This window comes from Heterocephalus glaber, unplaced genomic scaffold, assembly GCF_053883595.1.
Source record: "Heterocephalus glaber isolate CG9 unplaced genomic scaffold, H.glaber_assembly_v1.0 deba00001523, whole genome shotgun sequence".
Taxonomy (NCBI): Eukaryota; Metazoa; Chordata; class Mammalia; order Rodentia; family Bathyergidae; genus Heterocephalus; species Heterocephalus glaber.
The window spans coordinates 8,685,983-8,711,398 of NW_028258327.1; positions in this window are offsets into that span (position 1 = coordinate 8,685,983).

Genomic DNA, 25,416 nt, shown 5'->3' on the forward strand with positions numbered 1-25,416 from the left:
TATATATAATATATATAATTTATATATATTATTTATTATATATAATATATAATTTATATATATATTATTTATTATATATTATATATAATTACTGAATTTCAAGGATTAAAAAACAAATTTTTTAAATCTATAGCTAGGTAAAGCAGATCAACTACTATGGCTTAAAAGGTAAATGGATCTCACATTTCCTCATAGTAACATTCAATGCCAGATATGATGGAGGTATTTCTGCAAAGTTTTGAAGGAAAGAAAGCAGGGATGTCAAGAGAGGAAAAGACAACAGGCAGACATTCGCAAACATGAAGGAATTCATGGAATATGGCACTCTTGAGTCTTTCTTGAAAAATACTTGACAATAAATTCTAGCTAATTAAGAGACAAATCAAAATAAAGAATTTGGGAATTGAGAAGCTGGGACAAAAAGGATTGATGGTGTTTAAATCCATTTAAATATAGAATTAAGGCCAAACAACTGAGGGAATTGTTGCTATAGAAGAAAATGAGAATGTTATTAATTAAACAATGTAAAATTAGTGGTATAAAGGTAATTGGAGAGTGTGGGGAAAGATGACATTCCTATATTTCTCAGCAGGAGTCTACTGATATTGTCTAATATGAAAATATATAACAAAACAGCAATGACTCCAACTCTTACTGTTTTTCACATCTCTCCACCCTTTTTATTTCAAGCTTAGAAATCTACATTTTATGATGCTGAGTCAGTTATGTGAAAATTTACAATTTAATTTTGCTTCGTATTTTCCATTTACTATTTAAAATTAAATTTAATACATGTAATAGTATGTGATCTATATATGGTATCACTTTAATAAAAGGCAATGTGATCATCTATCTATCATCTATCTATATATCTATCATCATCATCACCATCTATTATCTAGTCATTTCCATCTTTATCTGTTTATGGCTATACAAGGAGGCCAGAAACTGTTTCACCTGATGTAATGACAATACTATTTGGATGGTGGAATTTTAAATTGGCTTTTTATTTTCTTCTTCATGCAGTTTTACATTGTTTAGTTACCCATGAGCATATTCTTTTAAAAATTTGAAGAAAAATTTAAAATTCACTATCTCCCCATTCCACTCCCACAAAAAGCTGGGAAAAAGTAAGCCTCTACATTACAGTAATTAATGTTATGTGTAACAATGTGGATAATTATTTCTTCCATGTTTATGGTATTCTGTATTAAAAAGTAGTGCCCTGATCTGATTTTTTTTTTCTCACGGCTTTATTCCAGAGATCCAAAAACTTGTAACCCTCTTTAGATGTTTCTTCTATTTATTTACTTGTATTTAAATTCACATTACTCTCTTTATTTTAGATAATTTTTTTACTTAATAGTTCTGAAATAGAGCCTTTACCTACTGTACCTCTTCAGTTTCCCACTCACACTATGATGTTCTCTTTTAATTTCTTCTAATGCATCTATGTTGTAAGTTTTTTCAAATAAAAACACAAAGTCTATAATGGCTGCATACATGTTTATGGTTCAGTCAACAAAATGCCTTGATTTTTTTCTCCTTCCCACATGACCTCTTGTTTTTTCTGTAGTCAATAATTTCTTCATTTTAAAAGTTTGCTTAATTTTCCACATACCTATTCATTATTTTTTTTCCCAGTGTTTTAACAGGTCAATCAAATGTCTGGCAATAATTTTTCCAGAAAGCTCAAACATATTATCTACTTTTGCAATTCTATCTTCACTTCTGTGTTTTTAAATAAAAGTCTGTACTCTTTGTCATGCAACATTTTTTTTTTTCCAGTACTGGGGATCAAACTCAGGACCTTGTGCTTGCCAGGCAGGCGTGGTGCCACTGAGCTACATCCCTGGTTCTGTCATCCAACTTCTTGCTCTGTGCTTTCTGAAAATTTGCTGTACTGTTCTCATGATTTATATCCTACTTTTTTGGATCCTCTATCTCCTTTGGGTGGAGGTATTCTTAAGTTTTATGGATTACTTACTGTGTCCCCTTTCTAAGAAAGTCACACTTTGAGAGGGTTGCATGTTTAACATTGCCTTTAGTCTGTCCTATGTTTGTGTAGGAGTTCAACTAGGCATAAAATTCCACTTATTTTATTTTCATTAATAATTGTACAAATTTGGGGGTACAGTATAATAATTCAGTATTGTATGTAATGTATAATGACCAAATTAGGATAGTTAAAATTTCCATCTCTTTACCATTTCTTTGTGTTTGGAGCCTTCAAACTGCTCTTTTCTAGTTCTACATAAAATATATAATAGATTGCCAAATTGCAGTTATCCTCCTGTGCTATAGAACACAACTACTTATATCCCCTGCTTGTTTTGGTGCCTGTTATCCCTTTATCCCCCTTCCTGACAACCATTCTTATCCTCTAGTAATCACTATTCTATTCTACTCTTTGAGATCAACATTTTAAATCTATATATGAGTGAGAAAAATTGTAGAATATGGATCAGATAGGTGGTCCTTTGTAAATGACCTGTATAATCTCTTCAGAAGACTTTAGAAGAAGTTTCTGTCATTCCCATCGTTTTGCAATTATGTGATGCTTTGCTGTGGTGCGGGTTCCTTGTAATTCAGAGTGCTGGGCAGGAAGTAGAGTAGACCCTTTTAATCTTGTTTCCCATGTCTTACAATTGGGAAAACTTATTAGTATTTTTATTTCTTGTTTTTTTTATCTCTTCTTTCTTTCTGGAACTCCTCGTGTCCAATATTGGACTTCCTACATTTATTGTTTAATTTTATTTCTTTAAATTTCCTCTTCCGTTGCACAAATCTTTTTCTGTTTCTTTTTCTTTGCAGCATATTCTTAGCTTTATTTATTTAACTCAATTTCTAATCTCTTCCTTCACACATTTAATTTTCAAGATCACTTTCATATTTTTTGATTTTCTTCTAAAATATTCTTTATTTCATAATTGCATATTTATTCTTTTTTATTTACATATATTTATTATAGATTTTTGTTCTTCTTATATATCTCTGATTCTTCTGTGTCCCTCTTTTCTGCTTGTGTGTCTGGTGCCTTTATTTCATCTTAGAAGGTTTCTTAAATGCTTGGTGATGCCTGGCTTTCTTAAGTTGATATTCAGGCTCAAATGGCTAATACGAATGTCTGGTGATTAGCTTGTAAATAGTATTGTTGTTTTTGTGGCTTTCATGTGGAAGCCTCAAACATGAGTGACTTTGGGCCTTCTTAGGTTCATTGCTTTCTCAGGTAAACTTGTTTAAGTTTCTTGATAGAAAAAAAAATGTATGTATATATTGCTGACAGGATAGCAGAAGAAAACTTTACCTTTTATATACTTCTTTTTAAAAAATGATGTTTTGCCCCTGCCCTCCACATCATACCTAGCATTTCTGAGCTCCAATCATCTCAGGTATAATTTTTTTCAAAATTATATTTGATAATCCCACAGGGAAGAGAAGGAGTCTGGCTGCTCAGGGACTTTGAGGTCTATGTGTTCTTTATACAAATCTCAATTTACCACCTATCCTCATGCTTCCTCAGTATCTTTTAAATCCTCAGATTTTTCTGAGTGAAATGAGAAAAAAATTCTTGACTCTCATAAACAGTTCCCTTTTCAGCTCCATATTAACTCGGTTTTTTTCCACACAGTTAAGTCATTTTTCACTCTCACTTATGTACTTTCCATCTTCCAAAATCTGTTGATATCTAGTCCCTTCCTGTCTCCTCTTCCATTATCATTTTTACTCATGTGTTTCATGATTATTCCTGCCCTGTCATTTCAGTAATGTTTCAGAGAGCACCTGTATGTATTCAATTAAATATGATTTATTCACCATCTAAACTTCAGGAGTCTAAAATTAAAGCATAAGTATAATAAGATTTAAAAAATCAACATGTCAAAATATCAGATCCAAGAAGAGCAAAGGAAAGAGAAAAACCAAACTTGAAGATAATCTAACAAAAAAACCCACGGCAATTGACCAACTGACTTGGTCATAGATTGGCAGTAACCATTCCAAAGAGAAAAACATCACAATTTGCACAGTTTTCATAGTACAAAAAAGGAAGAAAACTTTGTCAAGGAGGTGAAACATTCTGGCCATGAGCTTTGAGATTAATTTGTTTATACCTAATCAATTTTTCATTTTACTGATAGAATGCTCTTTTATTCCCACAATTCTAATTCTACAATTCTTGGTCTTAAAACCCTTCTGCGATTCCCATTGTCTTGGATATGAAGTGTAAGCAGCATGTGCTCTTGGTGTGTCTCACATCCACCTTTCCAGCCTCATCTGCTGGTTTGCTGGACATACCCAGTGTGACCACACTAGGCTCATGAAATGCTTGCTGAGTTAACCTTACCCTTCTGACAGGCCTTTCACCATAGCTTTTCTTTTCTTCTGGTTAAATCTTCATCCTTTATGACTCAGGCAAGTTTTTCTTCCTCTAGAAATCTTCCGTGACTCTTATTTCCCCAGGCTGCTTTATGTACTGCTCCTTGCTGCTCCTTACTTTTCCCCTGGTATCTCATGTATACTTCATCATAACACTTACCACATATTGAAACTGTTGGTTTACTCTTTTGTTTCTCTCCCTTTAGTCCATAAACTGATTAAGTACGAGGATTTTTATTCATGTTAGGATCCACATTGTCTACTGAATTGCCTCCTGGCACCTAGTAGGCATTTAATAAATATATTTGAATAAATGAATAACAAATGAAACCTAACTATGTAGCTTTATCCAGTCTTGCTACATAGGTAAATCTTGGAAGATCCTCAGGGATGAATAGGTCACATGTCACAGAGAAACATCATCTCCAGTGTCAACTGTCTCAGATAGACTTTGGAGAACAATTTTCTGTTACAGCAGGTTTCCAGGGAGAACCTGAAAAGAAGGTATTCTGCATTGTTGGCAGAAAGCAGAGCCTCTGCTGAAGATGCCAGCTGATGCTTTACTGCGTGAATCTAAGGCTTTCCTAGCTTCTGTGCCAGATTAAGGGTCAAGTTGCTCATGTCTACTCTGTTGCTTCTCGCTCCTCATACCCTCTGGAATCTCTGAGTTGAAGGCTCTCTGCTTCTTCTGACCCCTGTGCTCCCACCCCTTCATGGCATCCAGGATGGCCTGCCCTGCAGCCAGTTCTCAGGATCCCTATTCTCCCTTTTGAGTGAAGGTCTGTGAGCATTTGTCATATTTGACTCAGATATTTTTTTTAAAGAAATAAAATATTTCAGATCTAGCAGGGACTCCATCTGTAGCTGTCTTAGATTTCATCTCCCTTTTTCTCCTTGTCATATCCAGGGATCTATTCAACTGTAATACATTTACAAATCCATACAGTAGTAGGCAATTTGACCAAAGAAAAGTTTCTGTTCAGTAGCACAAGACAGGGGGAACTAGGTAACTATCACTAAACCACCACTAGTTAAGAGAGAGCAGATTTATGAGCAGGAGTTTGTACCTTAGGCCTGTCATATTTTTTCACCTTTATGTTAGTTAATTGTAGAGTAACATAAATTAACTTTGGAACACAAGCAAAAATGGGAACTTTATTTATGAATTTCTTGGATTTCTTTACCTCAAGCCAAACAACTAAATTGCTACTTAGCATAAATTATTTATGGGCCCTGGCTCAATACCATCCAGCACCAGCCCCTGGAGGTATGAGAGATATAAAAGATTTAAAGCATCGCTACAACAGTGTTCAGGCCACTACGGAGCCGTGTTTCTCTCCAGAAGGGTCCACTTTATTTTGTTGTAAATAAATAGAGGCTGAATTTCCAGGGAGGGAAGTTAGCTTGCAGCAGGACAGTGGTGGTGTTTTGCATATGTTAATTACACAACCCTTTATGACAGATAGAAACAGTGTTTGCACAGCCATTTCTCAAAAGACCCATAGACTAAAATGGATCTTTCATTTTCTGTTGCAGAGTCATTTCTCTCATTTGATCTCACTTCAAAATCTAAAGTTATCAAAGGTTGTCACTCCAGCTAGTAGATAAAAAATAGTCCTACCCATGCAATTGTAGCAGGAATAAATGCACATCTGTAGTCTTTAAGATTCAAACTCAGTAACACCTCTTGACACCTGTGACAAACCCATTGTTACATCCTAGGTTGTCTTGCCATATCTCTGACCTCAGAATGTCACCCTTTGCTCCAAAATACCTGTAAATACCTCATTTCTCAGACACAGTCTGTTTCTAGGACAAAGTTACCCCTTTTTCTTTAGGTCAGACATATTTCCCTTGGTTTACTCCACATAAAAGTGTAAATTTCCAATTTTTCCTCCAATTTCCAAAGCTGGAAAGTATAAAGGTCCTCGATTTTTTCCCCTGGAACAGCTGTTGGCATAAACTGAGTAGTTCTTGCCTCTTCTCTACTCTCCAGTTTGCCACAGTCCCCACTAATCCCTACCATTTGTACCCAGGCTATGTCATGTAGTTGCCTTGCTTCCATCAGTCATGAGAAATTTGTATTTTTAACCCTTGATTTAAGCTGTGCTTTGGCTGATACACGTATAACGGATTATTCTTTTGGATAATATTAGATATTATGATTTACTAAATTCAGAATAAAATATCTTGGCAAGCTATTACAATGGGCCCATAGGCATGACTACAATTTTTCAGAATGCAGATGTATACAAATAAATTTCCACTTAAACACAGATTAGGAAGATTTCCTCATTTATCATTTATAAACTATGATTCCTCAAATAAGAGAAACTACATTCCTAGAACATAAAATGCCTTTGTATCATTCATTGCCCTAGATTCTTGGTATGATCTTTGAAATACACTCTAGCTCAGTGGTGGTAAACCTATGGCATGCATGAAGCAGTAGGCAGTTTGTTATCAGTTAAAGCCCCAAAAGTTTTTTTAATTCATTAAGTTTATTGGTACATTTTAGGTATACAATATGATGACATTCATCATTGGGAATTTGCACTATTACATGATATATCTTGGTTCTTAATTTTTCCCCCTTCCCCTGCCTCTCTTCAATCCCTCCACCCCGCTGCTATTTACGAAGACTATTTTTTCCTTTTCTCATATTTTTTCCTTTCCCTTCTTTCCTTTCCCCAACCCCTCCCACTTCCCTTTCCCCTTTGCCCCTTTTCTTCCCATTTCACATTATCTATTATACCTCTTGATCCACATTTACACTTCAGTTTCTCACACCAGAAAACTATTTGGTATTTACACATGTGTGTCCTATTTATTTCACTTAAGAGTACGGCCTCTTTCTACTCAGTGGGCTCAAGTGTCAGTGAAGACCAACACAATAGTGTTGCAATTTCAACAACTCTGTTAGGTCTTTCTTGTTCCTTAGGATTGTGAAAACAACTGCAGGTCTAGTGTGTATTTTCCCATATTTTGCCCTTGAGCTATCTGCTACAAATGCTCCAACTTTATTTTTCTGAAGAAACAGCACTATTAGCAATTTATAGCTTGCCATGTAGGCTGTATTTCAATTTGAAGCTGAAACTTTCAATACCTGTGGGGAAAAGTGATATAAAACATAAAAAAGCTGTACAATATTACAATGTTTTAAAATTGTCAGTACATTATTGCGTTGCATATACTAAATATATGTGATAAACTGAATGTTAGTTCTAATTTCACTTTTGACTTTGGAAGCCCAAAATAAAGGAAATATTTTTATGTTTATACTTCTTTTTTGAGTCAAATTTTTTTTGGTACCGGGGATTGAACTCAGGTCCTTGTGCTTTCGAGACAGGTGGTGGAACTACTGAGCTAAATCCCCCGCCTCTGAGTCACATGTTGATACACTGAGAAGCATGTTCCTTATCTTCTATTTAATATTTTTATCACCTTGAATTTGTGTCTCCTCCAAGTATTAAACATTGTTCCCAATACTACAGACTTTAAACTCATTAAAAAATGAAAATGTGAAAAAAAAAGAGTATGGCCTCAATGTGCATCCATTTAACTATAAATGTCTCTCATTTCTCATTCTTTATGTCTGAATAGTACTCCATTTTATTAAAAATACACATTTTCTTTATCCAGTGTCCAGTTGATGATGGGCACTTGGGCTGTTTCCAAGCTTTAGCTATTACAAACTGTGCTGCTTTGAACATGGGTTCACATATATTGTTGTGGTATGATGCTTTTAATACTTTAGGGAAGATCCCCAGCAGGGGAATAGCTGGGTCAAATGGCTCTAATCCTGCCTTTTTGAGGTATTTCCATACTTATTTCCACAGCAGTTGCACCAGTCTACACTCCCACCAACAGTGGAGAAGGGTTCCTTTTCCCCACATCCCCATAAGCATTTGTTATTGATTTCTTGATAGCAGCTATTCTTTCTGGAGTGAGGTGGAATCTCAGGATTGTTTTCATTTGTATCTCTTGAATAATCTGTGATGTTGAACATTTTTCATATGTTTATTTGCTGTTTCTATTTCTTTGTCTGAGAAATGTCTGTTCATTTCAGATGCCCATTTTTGGATTGGGTCTTTAAGTTTGGGAGGTCTGATTTTTTAAATTTCTTTATAGATTCAAGATAGTAGACCTTTGTCTGAGGAACAGCTGGTAAAAATTTTTTGCAACTTTGTGTGTTGTCTTTTCACTCTGTTGATGCTTTTGCTTGCTGTGCAGATTCTTTGTGCTAGTTTATGTGTGACTGAGGTTTTGTTCATGAAGTCTTTCCCATGCCAATGTTTTCAAGAGTTCTACCTAACCTCTCTTCCAGCAGGTTTAGTGTTTTTGCTTTAATGTTTAGATCTTTGATCTATTTCAATTTTGGTTTAGTGTGTGGTGAGAGATATAGGTCTAGTTTTAATCTTTGGCAAGTTGAAACCCAATTTTTCCAGCACCATTTATTAAAGATGCTCTTTCCTCCAGTGAGGGTGTTTGGCTCCTTTGTCAAAGATGAGGTGGCTGAGCGTGTCTAGAGTAGTTTCTGCATCTTCTAATCTGTTCCGTTGGTCCTCAGGTCTGTTTCTTTGCCAGCAGTACCATGCTGTATTTATCAAAGTAGCTTTGTAGGATAGTTCAAGTTGGGGATTGTGGTACCCCCTACCTTGTGATTGTTGCTTAGAATTACTTTTGCTATTCTAGATCTCTTCTGGTTTTAAATGAATTTTTCGGGTTGTTTTCTCAAGTTCTGTGAAATATGCTGTTGGAATTTCAATTGGGATTGCACTGAATCTGTATAGCAGTTTTGGAAGTATGGCCATTTTCACTATATTGGTTTTTCCTACCCAGAAGCAAGGGATGTCTTTCCATTTTCTAATATCCTCTTCGATCTCTTTTTTCAGAGTGCTGCAGTTTTCAGAGTAGACGTCTTTGATTTCTTTCATTAGATTGAGTCCTAGGTACTTCATTTTTTGGGGTGCTACTGTGAAAGGAGTTGTTTCTCTAGTTCCTCTCTCAGTGAGGACATTGTTTGTGAACAGGAAGGCTATTGATTTTTTGTGTATTGACCTTGTATCCTGTTACTCTGCTGAATACGGTTATTAAGTCTAGAAGACTTTTGGTGTGGTTCTTGGGGTCTTCTATATGGAGTATCATGTCATCTGCAAATAATGACAATTTAAATTCTTCATTTCCTATTTTTAGTCCTTTTATTTCTTTCTCTTGTCTAATTGATGTGGCTAATATTCCCAGAACTATATTGAACAGGAGTGGTGATAGTGGATATCCTTCTCTTGTTCCTGATTTTAGTGTGAAGGATTTCAGTTTTTGACAATTTAGTATGATATTGGCTGTTGGTTTTTCATAGATGGTTTTTATCAGATTGAGATAAAGACCATCTATTCTAATTTTCTGTAGGATTTTTATCATGAATGGGTGTTGGATTTTGTGGCATGCATTTTCTGCATCTATTGAGATGATCATATAGTTTTTGTCCTTGGCTCTGTTAATATAGTGTATTACATTTATTGATTTGTGTATTCCTGCATCCCTGGGATGAATTCCACTTGGTCAGGGTGGACAATCTTCTTGATGATCTTCTCCATTCTGTTTGCCAGTATCTTATTTAAGATTTTTGTATCTATCTTTATTCAGGAGATTAGCCTATAGTTCTTTTTTTCAGTTGGGTCTTTCTTTGCTTTTGGATCAAGGTAATGCTTACTTCTAGGAATGAACTTGGGAGTATTGCTTCCCTTTCAATTCCATTGAAGAGTTTAAACAGTAGTGGCAGTAGTTATTCTCTAAGTGTCTTGTAGAATTCAGCAGTGAAGCCATCAGGACCTGGGGAAAGCCCTAAAAGTTTTGCTATCACTGCTCTAGCTTGTTCACTTGCTCAAGGCAACACAATCAGGCCATGAGACTCTTTCAGAGATTCCAAGCATAAGCAGGCCTTGTTCTTGTCCTGCCAAATCTGTAAAATAGGGAAAACATCACCTGTCTTACTGTATTCTTATTTGTATAGTTGTGGATGTGTATTTTAAAGACATTCATTGATTTGCTCTTATAGATCAGTGTCCCACTCTGTAAATCCTTTTGCACTGCTTCGTAGTCTCCAATTACTGTACTTTACTTATCTTCATTTGTTGATGGGAAGAAAGTCTTTGCTTTTTCTCTTCATCTTTGCATGATGAAAGATCATCTGTGACTGAAAATGCTTCAATTCTGTCCTGTCCCAGCTCTACCTCAGAATGTGTTACTCACTAGGGAAAATAGAAAGAGAAGTTATAGAATTGAACTCCAGCAGAGCTGGAGTCAAGTCAAAACAAAGCTGATCCTCTTTCAAGAGCAGAAACTCTCTCCTCCAATAATGAGGGCAGGAAATCTTCTTCTCCCATGTCCCTTACCATTTACCCCTAAGGAGAGAATGAGACTCTACATGAGTGATTGTCCAAACCTGCCTGTGTTGCATATTTTTATAACCAAATTGTATATGTAGATATTATAATAGATAATCTGAATATGTTATACAGATCCTACATAAAACATAAAGGGTTGCTTCTCTCTGTCTCACATGCATTTAAAAAGCTCATTTTAATATTTAATGCTCCTAACAGTCATCTAAATCTCAAAAGGTAAGTGAGGTATTCCTTATAAAGGACTCAGAGTCTAAAACAAATGTTACTGATATAATCTGGAATTTGCCTCCTCCCACATCATTCTAACTTTCCAAGTACATGAACATGGCATAAGCTATTCCTTCATTTATAATTCTGTGAAGTACTTCTGAATTGGAGGTTATGGAAAAATGCAAGGAATATCCATGCTCTCATACTATTCATAAATAACTTTTGCAGTCTTTTTTTCTTTTACAATTGGCATTGTTAATTTTTAAAGATAGTGTATTAGACAACAGGATTCCTGCATAATCAGTCCATCTAATGACTGCTGGGATTAGGCTATGTCAATTTATGGGGGTCCTGAAGGGCCATAGCAGCTGGTGTGCTAGGAAATTCTTTGCCAAACTTTCTAAATCCCCTGGCACAGCTCTAGGTGAGGCTGTTCTTTTGAATACTAGAGAATGTCTCAGCAAAATGAGCAGACTCCCCTTTACCAAGGACTGTGCCACTCAGGTCTTTTATTTAAGATTTAAATATTAGAAAGTGCTTGGAACCACTTTTCTCTATTAATCATGATGAATGTTTGAGAGTCTTTTGTAAGCATGTGCAAGCATGATCAAAGCATACTGTGAATGTTTTATAAAGTATTTATTACAGTAAAAGACACATTGCTATTAATTCCTGTTACTTTATATGTGCTTATCCCATGGTTACTGGTACTTTCTGAAGCTGTTTTGAAAGTCCTTTCTCATGAGTGTCTTTAATTGTGCATTTGTGGCTGCCTCGATGTCCTAAATTGATTCACAACACGAATCTTTCATGGCCATTTTAAGAAGAGCCAGAAGTCTCATGGTGCCAGATCTGGTGAATAAGGTGGATCAGGACATGCCATAATGTTTTTATTTGAGAGGAATTGCTGCACTAAAAGCAATGAGTGTCACAGAGTGTTGTCATGATGGAGGATGTAATCATTTGCTTATTTTTCTGGCCATTTCCTACTCACATGATTTCTTAAGTTATAAGCCCTTAAAATATTCAGATTTCACTGTAAAGTTCCTGGCTACAAACTCAGCTTGCACAAGTCCATCAAGGGCAAAAAACAATCATTATCTTATTGTTAAATCTCAATTGATGTGTTTTCACGTGAGGAGAACTGACGATTTTCTTTGAGAACTCTGAATCTCAGTCTCAGGATCATAACCATAAACACAAGTTTCATCTTCCATGATGACATTCCTTGAAAAGCTGCAATCAGAAGTTGCATGTTCGAAATGCATTGTTCATGATCCGTGGTTTATGGCACACTTTAAAACACACCGTCTTTCAACTGTAGCATACAACCGACTGATTGCACCCAACAAGTTGAAACTTGTCATGTACTGTTATAAGGTTCAACAAACCACTTCTCATATGGAAGATTTCTATCTTTCTGTTAGATGTCACTCAGTGGCATCATTCACCATATATATTGATCGCACTGCATATGCATATGTGTATGTATGTAGATTCTGAAATGCTGAGTGATTGGCTATTTTCTTTTGTTTACTTTTCTATTGTGTGTGACATTGTGGATTCTGGAAGAAAAATTGTTCTTTTGGTGAGATTCATAAGAGGGCAGGAGAGTGAGAAGCAAGGGGGAGGAGAGATATCAAATAGTAAAAAAAAAAAAAAAAGTAGGACTTTTCCTTTAGTTAATGAAGAATTAACTCTTATAATCAGGAATGACAAAATGTTGGCCTAATTCTTCAAGCTCACAGTATAGAATAGGCTTCAATTTCCTTCAGTCTGTGTGAAAACATCATCTTTTACTTTGAGTCACATTAAGGCTGCTTTAATTGGTCTGAACTCAATTTTAGTGAGACACTGTGGACAGGTAAGCGAAGAAAGAACATGGTCAAGGGAAGTCTTTAAAATGCAGGGTTTTTTTCTGCTACAAAAGCAATTTCAAAATCCCTGCCCTCCCCCTCTCTCCTAACCTAGACTCAAAATTAGTGAACTTTGCATTTAAACTTTGAATGTGCCTAGCATGCAGCACAAAAAGCTCTCTCGGGTAATTTGAGGAAATATATGTATTAAAATGAAGTTATGAAAAATTGAAAATTGCTTTTGAACTTTCATGGTAGTAAAGCCCATATATTGCAATTTTCTTTATAATTTTAATTTGGAATTTTTGCAAGAGAGTCAAGAGACCATGCCTTCTAGCTTTTCAAAAGGGGTAAACTCATGCCTTCGGTGTAAAATTATTTATTTTTGTATATAGATGCCAGATACTTACATAATGTGTGCTGTAGCTTTATTCTTCTCATTAAAAGGTGCAAACAAAACCTTAAATGTCCTTTAAAGGTGCTAGTATTTAAAAAATATACACATAAATCTAATTCAATTAATCTCAATTTATTTAGTAGTTATAGATTTGAATTTTTGGTGGGAGGGAGTGCCTGGGAAATACATTTATTGTCATAGTTTCCTTTGGGCTGGGGAAGCACATATACTTCCTTATTGTTCATTTTATGTCACCTTTACATTGAGATTTATCCTTTACAAAGTATCCTACCCCCATTACAAGGCACCTTTTTTTCCCTTTTGCCTATACAGGGATAAGCATGTGTCTGAGGATCCCTATTCGAGGGCCAAAGGTGTATATGTAGTAGGGAGTTTTCTGAGTTCTGCCACCTTGATAGCTTGCAGAGCTCTCGTTTCAAATTTCCTTCCCTTTACTTCCCTCTATGTGTATTTATATGTCTTTCTTATTTTTTTCCTCTAGAGTTTATTAAAAACAAAACAAAAACAGTAGGGAAAATCAGAAACAGTGTCAGCTACCTTTTAAATTGCCTTTTATGTTTTCAATTCAAACTGTTTTGAAACTACTTTTGCATATACCAAGATCTCTAAGATAAGTGGAATTATAAGTGGGTGTGTAATTTCATAATTATTTTGATCCCTGTTTCTTGAAATGGGATGGGAAGCAGAAGTAACAGGATATTAGAAACAATAGTGTAGGTCCTCAAGAGCTTAGTCTCACCCTCAGCCTGGAGGGTAGATAGGAGGAGAGCAATGGAGAGTTGAGTGAAACAAGTTTGAGGGAAGACTAAGGGTGTTTAGAAGAAGGGCCACTATGAGGAAGAGATGATGCGAAATAGGTGGAAGAGCAATGGATTCAGAGACAGGGTGACTCCCAAGCTTTGTGCTGATATTTACCACTGGCATAATTGTTGGTCCCAAGGTCTCTGGATTCTGTATACATTTCTAGATTCCTTTGAAATAGGCTTCTCTTTTTAACAGAGACTTCTGATGATTCCAGAATTCCACTAAAGAACTCAACTCTTCTTGGCTAGGATACCTTTATGATCGTAATTAATCAAGTTGACTCTTTTCGAAGGGGCCCGAGTCTTCTCAAGTATAGGGTTTGCTCAACTCATTTTGGAAAGCTTGGTGGCAAGTAATTCCACCCTGCCTCCCAGCCCCTATAACCTTGGCATTGTCTTTTGGCCACCTGACTATTCACACAAACTGGCACTCACTAGATGGCCATACTTTTGTCTAGTAGAGGCTCAACTTAGTTTTGGGTTGGGAGAAAAGTTCTACATGCTTTTCATTCTCTAGAATTGCTTTCCTTTCTTCAGTGTATGCCTCCATTGAAAGTCAGTTGGGTATAAATACATAGATTAATTTCTAAATTTTCTGTTTTACTATGCTGTTTTGATTCTATAGCTTTTTAGCCTGGTCTTAGGTCAGGAATTGTAATACTCTAACTTTGTTGTTTTTGCTTAGGAATAATTTGGTTATCCAGGATCTTTTGTGGTTCCTTATAGATTTTAGAAATATTTTTCTATTTCTATGAAAAATGCCATTGGTATTTTGAAAGGAATTGTATTGAATGTGTAGATTTATTTGAGTAGTTTGGGTATTTTACCAATATTAATTCTTACAATCTATGAACATGAAATAGATGCCTTCTTTCCTTCCTTCATTTGTTCCTTCCTTTCCTCCTCCTCCTCCTCCTCCTCCTGCTCCTCCTCCTGCTCCTCCTCCTCCTCCTCCTTCTTCTCCTGCTGCTGCCACCGCTCTCATTAATGTTTTGTAATTTTTATTGTAGAGATCATTTATTTCCTTGTTTAAATTTGTTCTTAGTTTTTTTTCTTTTGTAGTTAATGTGAGTGGGATTGCTTCCATGATTTGTTTTTTGATGGTTTCATTATTCATGTATAAAAATGCAATTGAAATGTCCAATAAACATATGAAAAAGTGAGCCAGGGGCCCACCCCATACCATGGGCAAGGGTGCACAGATCCCAGTGAGTAGCAGTGTGGACCAGAGCCATGTGGCTGTAGGCAGATCCAAACGGGGCCACCCAGACACCAGTGGCTTGAGCACACAGGCCCAAGCCAAAGGGGGCCCAGAAAAGAGCTGCACAGGTGCACAAGCATCAGCCAGAGGCCCACCCAATGCCATTAGTAAGTGCATGGAGACCCTACATAGAAGCCTGTTCAGACAGGAGGGTCTGGGGTGCACAGCTCCCAGCCAAAGGACCTCCAAGACAACAGCTATATAGGGGGCAGGCCCTTGCCAGAGGCACACCTAGATACTATCCAAGCTGGGTACAGGTTCCAGTCAGAAGCACACCCAGGCAACAGGTCAGCTCAGGGACCCAGAATGCAACCATTCTGAACCCAGGAATTGGTACACTGGTGAGCAGCAGGGAAAAGGTTGCACAGTGGCTTGCTGAGAATTGCAGACCACTGAGTGAGAAAAAAGTTGCCTCAACAAAGGCACAGCAAGCTGCATCTGTTGAAATGAGAAGAAAGGTAAATAAGTCTCAAAACCAGACTTCCAGATCACCTAAGGCAACCCCAAAGAAAAACAAGATGGAACACTCTGATACTCAGCCACCTAGAATCCCTAAACTGACAAGGAAAAAGGATCTGGAAAAAATGAAATCAGAAATAATTTCTCAGATAACAACAGACATTGTGCCCATAGTCCAAGACATGATGAATAAATCTAGAGCAGACACAGATAAAAAAATAGAGGAGCTGAGAAACATGATGGAATCACAACATAGGAAACAAATGAAATCCATAAAACAGATGTAAACAGATGTCCAGGAGATTAAAAACTCCATTTAAAGTTTACACAGCAGAATGAGCCAATGTGAGGACAGAATTTCAGATATAGATGATAGGATTGTAAGTAGTGACCAGGAAAAGAAAAATTTCTCAAAAATAGTAAGGGACCATGAGAAATTAAACCAGCAGCTGCTAGACAATGCAAAGAAGAATAACATAGGACTAATTGGAGTCAATGAAGAAACAGGAGAGAGTGCAGATGACATAAAAAACTGTTCACAGAAGTAATGGCAGTAAACTTTCCAAGTAGGGGAAAAGAACTTGACACACAGATGAGTGAGGCATACAGGACTCCCAACTAGACATGATAAAAAAAATCTGCACATAGGCATATAATAGTTAAGATTCCAGAAACCCAACAGAAGAACAAAATTTTACATGCAATTACATAAAATCATCAAATCTCATACAAAGGAAATCCCATCAGAATCACAGCAGACTTCTCAATGCAAACCCTCAAGGCAAGAAGAGCTTGGAGTGATATATTTCAGGCCCTAAGAGAAAACAACTTCCAACCCATATTGATGTACCCTGCAAAACTATCCTTCAAAACTGATGGAGAAATAAAATACTTTGATGACAAAGAGCACTTTAGGAACTTCATGAATACCAAACCAGGACTCCAAAGAATTTAAAACAATATCCTAGGAAAAGAAAATGAGGATCACACCCCCAGGAAACCCAGCAAAATGAATCCATCAGGTACAACAAGAAATTAAATGCAAAGGGGGAGAATCCAACAGAAAGGAAAAGTCATGACAAGGATAAATCAATACATATCAGTTATACATAAATGTTAATGGTCTCAATTCACAAATCAAAAGAAACAGACTGGAAGAATGGGTCAAGAAGCAAGATCCATCTGCAGACACCATACCAAGGTTGCAAGTTGCGCAGAACATGCCAAATCAGCTTATGCCCTGGAAGCAATCCACTGGACACCGTCCCCCCCGACCCCCCACCCATTCCTCTGGCCTCTTCTCTGTACAGCCACCTGGTTCCACACTACAAAGACACAGAGGACACCGGACCACCAGACCACTGTACTGGGTAAGTTGAAGTCATCTTCACCTCCCATCAGGACCAGGACTAACTTCAGGGGAATGGCAGCTGGAACCTGCAATACAACTCTGCAGAGTTCAACCCTACAGGAGGACAGGGAGCTCAACTTGGGACTTGCAGCCAGAAATCTGCCTGGATCTCAAGGGTCTGCAACGAGCTTGCTGAGACTCATTGATTTATATCTGCACACTGCTACCACGTTGTCTATTGTGACAGCAGAGACATGCCCTGAAAGAGGCCCTTCACCTTCATTGTCATTTTTTATTCCCAAAATTAGTATTATTAGTTTGTTTTTTTCTCTTTTCTTTTCCTTTGCTCCTCTTATCTTTAATTTTTTCCTACTCTTTGCAAACATTTGTTTTGCTCTTCTTTTTTTTTCTTTTCTTCTCTTCTTTCTTTTCTCTTTTCTTTCTCTCTCTCTTACACTCACTCTATTGCTCTCCCACATTGTTCATCTTCCCTTTTTGTCCCTGTTTTGGTCCTCATTCAGAGTTCTTTATTTTCCTATTATTCTCTTTTCCCTTCTCACCTGTGTCCTCTGGCCACACTACTAACCTTCCCCTATCCTTCTTCCCATCTGTCCCTCCCTCCCCAACCCCTTCTAACTCCCTGTCCCAAAGGGTAAAGTTGTTATATTGAAGAGTTTATTCACTATATATTGGATTGGTCCTTGATCTTGATTTAATTCACACAGCTAAAGGTGATAGATTAATAACTACCACAAAATGTCATTTTTGAAGATGTACTTGATGCAGTGGTGTTGCTGATTGCATCACTTGGGCTAAGGTGTTGTTATTGATCTAGTAAATGAACCTTCCTAGTATAAGGAAAATAAGATAGCCTTAGAGTCATTAGAGACTCAAAATTTAAAGACCAGCTATATCTGGAAGACATCTCTGAGAAGCAATCATTCCATAAGGGTTCTAATTACAAGCAACAAAGATACCTACAATAAGCAATTTCAAACTATCAACCCAGGAGTTAAACCAAGGACAGCACCAAAAACAAAAATGAGAAGACATTTAAGCAAGGCACAGACTCAGACTTCCACCCCACCAAGGGTAAATCCTGGGGGAAATGAGATGGAAAAGTCTCATAACCAACCACCTGGATACCCTGAACTGATAGCAGAGGAAGTAACAAAACAGATGAATGAGGCTCTAGAAAAATTCAAAACAGAAATAATCTCCCAGATATCTACAGAGATGGTGAGCAGAGTGAAAGACATGATTAGAGGATCTAGAACAGAAACAGATTAAAAAAAATAGATGAGCTCAGAAACATGCTGGAAGCCAGGAATGCCCAGCATAAGAAAAAAATGGAAACCATGATTGCCCAACATAAGAAAGAAATGGAATCCATGAAACAGATTCAAATAGATATTCAGGAGATCAAAAACTCCACTGAAAGTATCCACAGCAGATTAAGGGAATCTGAAGATAGAATATCAGATATAGAAGACAGAATTGCGGTTAGAGACCATGAAAATAGAGATTTCTTAAAAATAGAAATGGACCACGAGAAATCAATCCAACAACTACTAGACAATGCAAAGAAGAATAACATGAGACTGATAGGAGTCCATGAAAAAACAAGAGAAAGCACAATTGACATAAAAAAAACTGTTCACAGAAGTAATAGTGGACAACTTCCCAGACAGAGGTAGAGAATTGGACATACAAATAAGTGAAGCATATAGAACTCCAACTAGCCATGATTGAAAAAAAAAAAATCTATGTCTAGACATATAATAGTCAAGATGCCAGAAACCCAACAGAAGAACAAAATCCTACAAGCAGTTAGAGAAAAGAAACAAATCACCTACAAAGGAAAGCCCCTCAGAATCACAGCAGCCTTCTCAACACAAACCCTCAAATCAAGGAGAGCCTGGAGTGAAGTATTTCAAGCCCTAAAAGAAAATAACTTCCAACCTAGACTGTTGTATCCTGCAAAATTATCTTTCAAAATTGATGGGGAAATTAGATACTCCCATGACAAAGAACACCTGAGAAATTTCATGAACACCAAACCAGCACTACAAGCAATTCTAAACAATATCCTAGAAAAAAGCAACGAAGGCCACAACTCCATGAGGCCCAGTGGAGGGAAGCCACCTGGCAAGGTAAGACAATAAAGGGAAGGGGGAAAAATAAGAAATTAAAGAGCCAAAAAAAGTAAAACAGCATGACAAGGATAAATCAATATCTATCAATTATAACCCTCAATGTTAATTGCCTCAATTCACCAATCAAAAGAAATAGACTGGCAGAGTGGATTAAAAGGGAAAATGCAACAATATGCTGTATACAAGAAACATATCTAACTCCAAAAGAAACTCATAAACTGAAAGTAAAAGGATGGAAAACAGTTCTCCATGCCACAGGAACCCAGAAGAAAGCAGGGGTAGCAATCTTATTTGCAGACAAAGTAGATTTCAAACCAAAACTAATTAAGAGAGACAAAGATGGTCACTACATCCTTGTGAAGGGAACAATCCAAGAGGAAGAGATGACAATCCTAAATATATATGCGCCAAATACGAATGTCCCCAACTATACAAAACAAATATTAATAGACATGAAAAATCAAATAAACACTAACACAATTGTAGTGGGGACCTCAATACCCCACTAACACAAATAGACGGATCATCTAGACAGAAAGTTAACAAGGAAATTCTAGAACTGAACCAAGCTATTGAACAAATGGACTTAATAGATGTTTACAGAGTGTTCCACCCCACAAATCAGAATACACATTCTTTTTGGCTGCACATGGTTCATTCTCCAGAACAGACCACATGCTAGCTCATAGGACATGTCTAAGTAAATGTAAAAGAATTGAAGTTACCCCTTGTATACTATTAGACCATAGTGCAATAAAATTGGAGATCAATAACATAAGAAATGACAAAACCCCAACAAACACATGGAAACTGAATAACACCCTCTTGAACAACCAATGGGTCACAGAAGTAATTAAAGAAGAAATTAAACAGTTTCTACAAGTAAATGAAAATACCAGTACAACATACAGGAATCTATGGGGTACAATGAAAGCAGTTCTACACAGGAAATTCATAGCAATGAATGCCCATATTAGGAAAACAGAGAAAACTCAGATAAATAACCTACTGCAGAACCTCAAGCTCCTAGAAAAAGAAGAGCATAATGAATCCAAAGCTTGTGCAAGAGAGGAAATTATAAAGATCAGGGCAGAATTCAAAGCAATGGAGACTAAGAGAACAATACAGAAGATCAATGAATCAAAGAGTTGGGTTTTTGAAAGAATAAATAAAATTGATAAACCTTTAGCCAACCTTATCAAAAAAAAGGAAAGAAAAGACTCAAATCTATGCAATTAAGAATGAAAAAGGTGAAGTCACAACAGATCCAACAGAAATCCAGAGGATCATCAATACCTACTTCGAGAACCTCTACTCCAATGAAATGGAAAACACAGAAGAAATGGGCAGATTCCTAGATATATATGAATTTCCAAAGTTAAATGAAGAAGATATAGACATTCTAAACACCCCAATTACAATAAGTGAAATTGAAAATGTAATAAAATATTTACCAACAAAGAAAAGCCCAGGTCCGGATGGCTTCACTGCTGAATTTTAAAAGACATTTAAAGAAGAACTCTCACCATTACTCTGTAAACTCATCAAGAAAATTGAAAGGGAAGCAATACTTCCAAATTAATTCCTGGAAGCAAGTGTTACTTTGATTCCAAAACCAGGGAAAGGCCCAAATGAAAAAGAGAACAACAGGCCAATCTCCCTAATGAACATAGATGGAAAAATTCTCAACAAGATACTGGCAAACAGAATACAGAGGGTCATCAACAAGATCATACACCCTGACTAAGTCGGATTTATCCCAGGGATGCAAGGATGGTTCAACATTTGTAAATAAATAAATATAATATACTATATTAACAGAGTCGAGGACAAAAACCATATGATCATCTCAATAGATGCAGAAAAAGCATTTGACAAAATCCAGCACCCATTCATGATAAAAACCCTACACAAAATTGGAATAGAAGCTGTTTATCTCAACCTGATTGAGGCTATCTATGAAAAACCAACAGCCAACATCATGCTAAATGGTTATAAACTGAAAACTTTCATGCTAAAATCAGGAACAAGACAAGGATGCTCATAATCACCACTCCTGTTCAATATACTTCTGGAAACATTAGCCACAGCAATTAGACAAGAGAAAGAAATAAAAGGAATAAAGATAGGAAAGGAAGAAGTGAAACTGTCATTATTTGCTGATGATATGATACTTTACATAGAAGACCCCCAAAAACTACACCAGAAGACTTCTAGATTTAATTAACATATTCAGTAGAGTAGCTGTATGCAAGGTCAACACTCAAAATACAATAGCCTTCTTGTGCAGAAGTAACAGACTCACTGAGAGAGAAATTAGGGAAACAATTCCTTTTACAATAGCATCCAAAAAAAATGAAGTATCTAGGAATCAATCTAACAAAGGAAGCAAAAGACCTCTATACTGAAAACTACAGCACTCTGAAAAAAGAGATCGAAGAGGATACAAGAAAATGGAAAGACATCCCTTGCTCCTGGGTAGAAAGAATCAATATAGTGAAAATGGCCATACTTCCAAAATGACTATATAGATTCAATACAATGCCAATTGAAATTCCAACAATATACTTCACAGAACTAGAGAAAACAATCCAAAAATTCATTTGGAACCATAAGAAATCTAGAATAGCTAAAGCAATTCTAAGCAACAGAGACATGGCTGGGGTATCACAATCCCCAACTTGAAACTATACTACAAAGCTACTGTGATAAAATCAGCATGGTACTGGCAAAGGAACAGACCTGAGGATCAGTGGAATAGATTAGAAGATGCAGAAACAACTCCAGACATGCTCAGCCACCTCTTTGACAAAGGAGCCAACTATCATCATTGGCAGAAAGATAGCCTATTTAATAAATGGTGTTGGAAAAACTGGATTTCAACTTGCCATAGATTAAAACTAGACCCATACCTATCAACATGTACTAAACTAAGATTGAAGTGTATTAAAGATATAAATATTAAGACAGAAACACTAAACTTGCTGGAAGATAAGTTAGGTAGAACTCTTGAAGACATGGGCACAGGAAAAGACTTCATGAACAAAACCTTAGCAGCATGCGAACTAGCAGAAGGAGTGAACTACTGGGATCTCACCTTATTAAAAAGCTTCTGGACTGCAAAAGAAACCACCAACAGAGCTAACAGACAACCTACAATATGGGAAAAAATTTTTAGCAGCTGTACCTCAGACAATGGACTACTATCTAGAATACATAAAGAACTGAAAAAAATCAGACCCCCCAAATTCAAAGACCCAATTTAAAAATGGGCATCTGGAATGAACAGACATTTGTCAGACCAAGAATTAAAAGCAGCAAACAAATATATGAGAAAATGTTCAACATCACTGGTCATTCAAGAGATGCAGATGAAAACAACACTGAGATTCCACCTCACCCCAGAAAGAATGGCTGCTATCAAGAAATCAAGAAATAACAAATGCTGGCGGGGTTATGGGGAGAAAGGAACCCTTCTCCATTGTTGGTGGGAGTACAGACTGGTGCAACCACTGTGGAAGTCAGTATGGTGATACCTCAAAGAACTAGGACTAGAGGTCCCATTTGATCCAGGTATTCCCCTGCTGGGTATCTTCCCCAAAGAATTAAAAGAATCATACCACAGTGATATATGTGCACCCATGTTCATAGCGGCACAGTTTGCAATAGCTAAAGCTTAGAATCAGCCCAAGTGCCCATCAACTGGAAACTGGATAAAGAAAATGTGTTTTTTTTTTATAAAATGGAGTACTACTCAGCCATAAAGAATGAAAAACTAGAGTTATTTATAGCTAAATGGATACATATCAAGGCAATACTCAAGTGAAATAAATAGGACACACATGTGTAAATACCAAATAATTTCTCTAGTGTGAGAAACTGATAGTGTAAACAGGGGTTAAAATGATTAAAATGAATAATTGATAATTTGAAATAGGAAAAATGTCTAAAGATGAAGGAGTGAAGGGAGGGGAAGTGGAAAGGAAAAGAGGGAAAGGAAAAACTATGAGAAAAGAAAGAAAAATGGAAATGAAATCTATGTAAGAAGGGAAGGGTGGTGGTGATGAATGGTGCACAGGTAGTGAGGAAAAAATAAGAACTAAGATACATCATGTTCAGGTACAAACACCCAATGATAAATGTAAATGAATTGTATACCTAAAATGTACCAACAAAAGAACTAAAAAAAAAAAAATAGAAGCAAATTTCAACAATTTGCTGATACAAGAAACCCACTTAATTCAAAAAGAAAATCACACACTGAAAGTTAAAGGGTAGAAAACAATACTACATGCAACAGGAAACCAAAAAAAAAAAAAGCAGGAGTAGCTATCCTCTTTTCAGATCAAGAGGATTTCAAACCAACAATGATTAAGAGAGACAAACAAGGACACTACACCCTTGTAAAGGGAACAATCCAAGAGGAAGAGATGACAATCATAAATATATATGAACCAAAACAAACTATATAAAACAAATACTAACAGACACGAAAAATCATATAAGCACTAATGCAATAGTAGTGGGGGAACTCAATACCCCATTTTCACAAATAGATAGATCAACTAGACAAAAAACAAGCAACAAAACACTAGAAATCAATCAAACTCTTGAACAAATGAACTTAACAGATGGTTTCAGAGTGTTTCTCCCCACAAAATCAGAATACACATTCTTCTCAGCTACACATGGTTTGTTCTCCAAAATAGACCACATACACACTCATAGAAAATATTTAGGTAAGTGCAAAAGAATTGAAGTTATCCCCTGTATATTATCAGATCATCGTGTGATAAAATTGGAGGTCAATAGCAAAAGATACTGCAAAAATTTCATAAACACATGGTGATTGAACAACACACTTCTGAATAACCAATGGGTCAGAGGGGAAATTAAAGAAGAAATCAGACAGTTCCTTCAATTAAATGACAATGACAATACAACATATCAGAATGTATGGGACACAATGAAAGTAGTCTTAGGAGGGTAATTCATAGCAGTGAATCCGCATATTAGGAAAACAGAAAGAGCCCAATTAAACATCCTGATGCTGCACCTCAAGCTTCTAGAGAAAGAAGAGCAAGACAACCCCAGAGCTCATACAAGGGAGGAAATTGTAAAGATCAGAGGAGAAATCAATGCAATGGAGACTAAGAGAATGATACAAAAAAATCAATGAAGGCAAGAGTTTGTTCTTCAAAAGAATAAATAAAACTGACAAACCCTTAGCCAACCTTATCAGAAAAAGGAAAGAAAAGGCCCAAATCCATGTAATTAGGAATGAAAAGGATGAAATTACAACAGACCCAGCAGAAATCCAGAGGATCATCAATACCTACTTCCAGAACCTATAGGCCAATAAGATGGAAAACACAGAAGAAATGGACAGATTCCTAGACACATATGAATTACCAATGTTGAATGAAGAAATACTAAAAATTTTAAACATACCCAATATCAATCAATGAAATTGAAAACATAATTAAAATCTTACCAACTGAGGAAAGCCTGGGTCCTGATGGCTCCACTACTGAATTCTACAAGACATTTAGAGAGGAACTGCTGCCACTACTGTTGAAACTCTTCAATGAAATTGAAAGGGAAGCAATACTTCTGAATTCATTTCTGGAAGCAAGCATCACCTTTATCCCCAAAGCAGAGAAAAACCCAACAAAAAAGAAAACTACAGGCCAATCTCACTAATGAATAAAAATGCAATAATCCTTAATAAGACACTGGCAAATAGAATGCAGAAGATCATCAATAAGATCATACACCCTGACCAAGTGGGATTCATCCCAGAGATGCAGGAATGGTTCAACATACGCAAATCAATCAATGTAATACACTATATCAATAGAGCCAAGGACAAAAACCATATGATCATCTCAATAGATGCAGAAAAGCATTTGACAAAATCCAACATGCAATCATGATAAAAACCCTACAAAAATTAGAATAAATGGTCTCTACATGAATCTGATAAAAGCCATCTATGAACAACCAACAGCCAATATCATACTAAATAGTCAAAAACTGAAATCCTTCATACTAAAGTCAGGAACAAGACAAGGATGTCCACTATCACCACTGTTGTGCAATATAGTTTTGGAAAAAT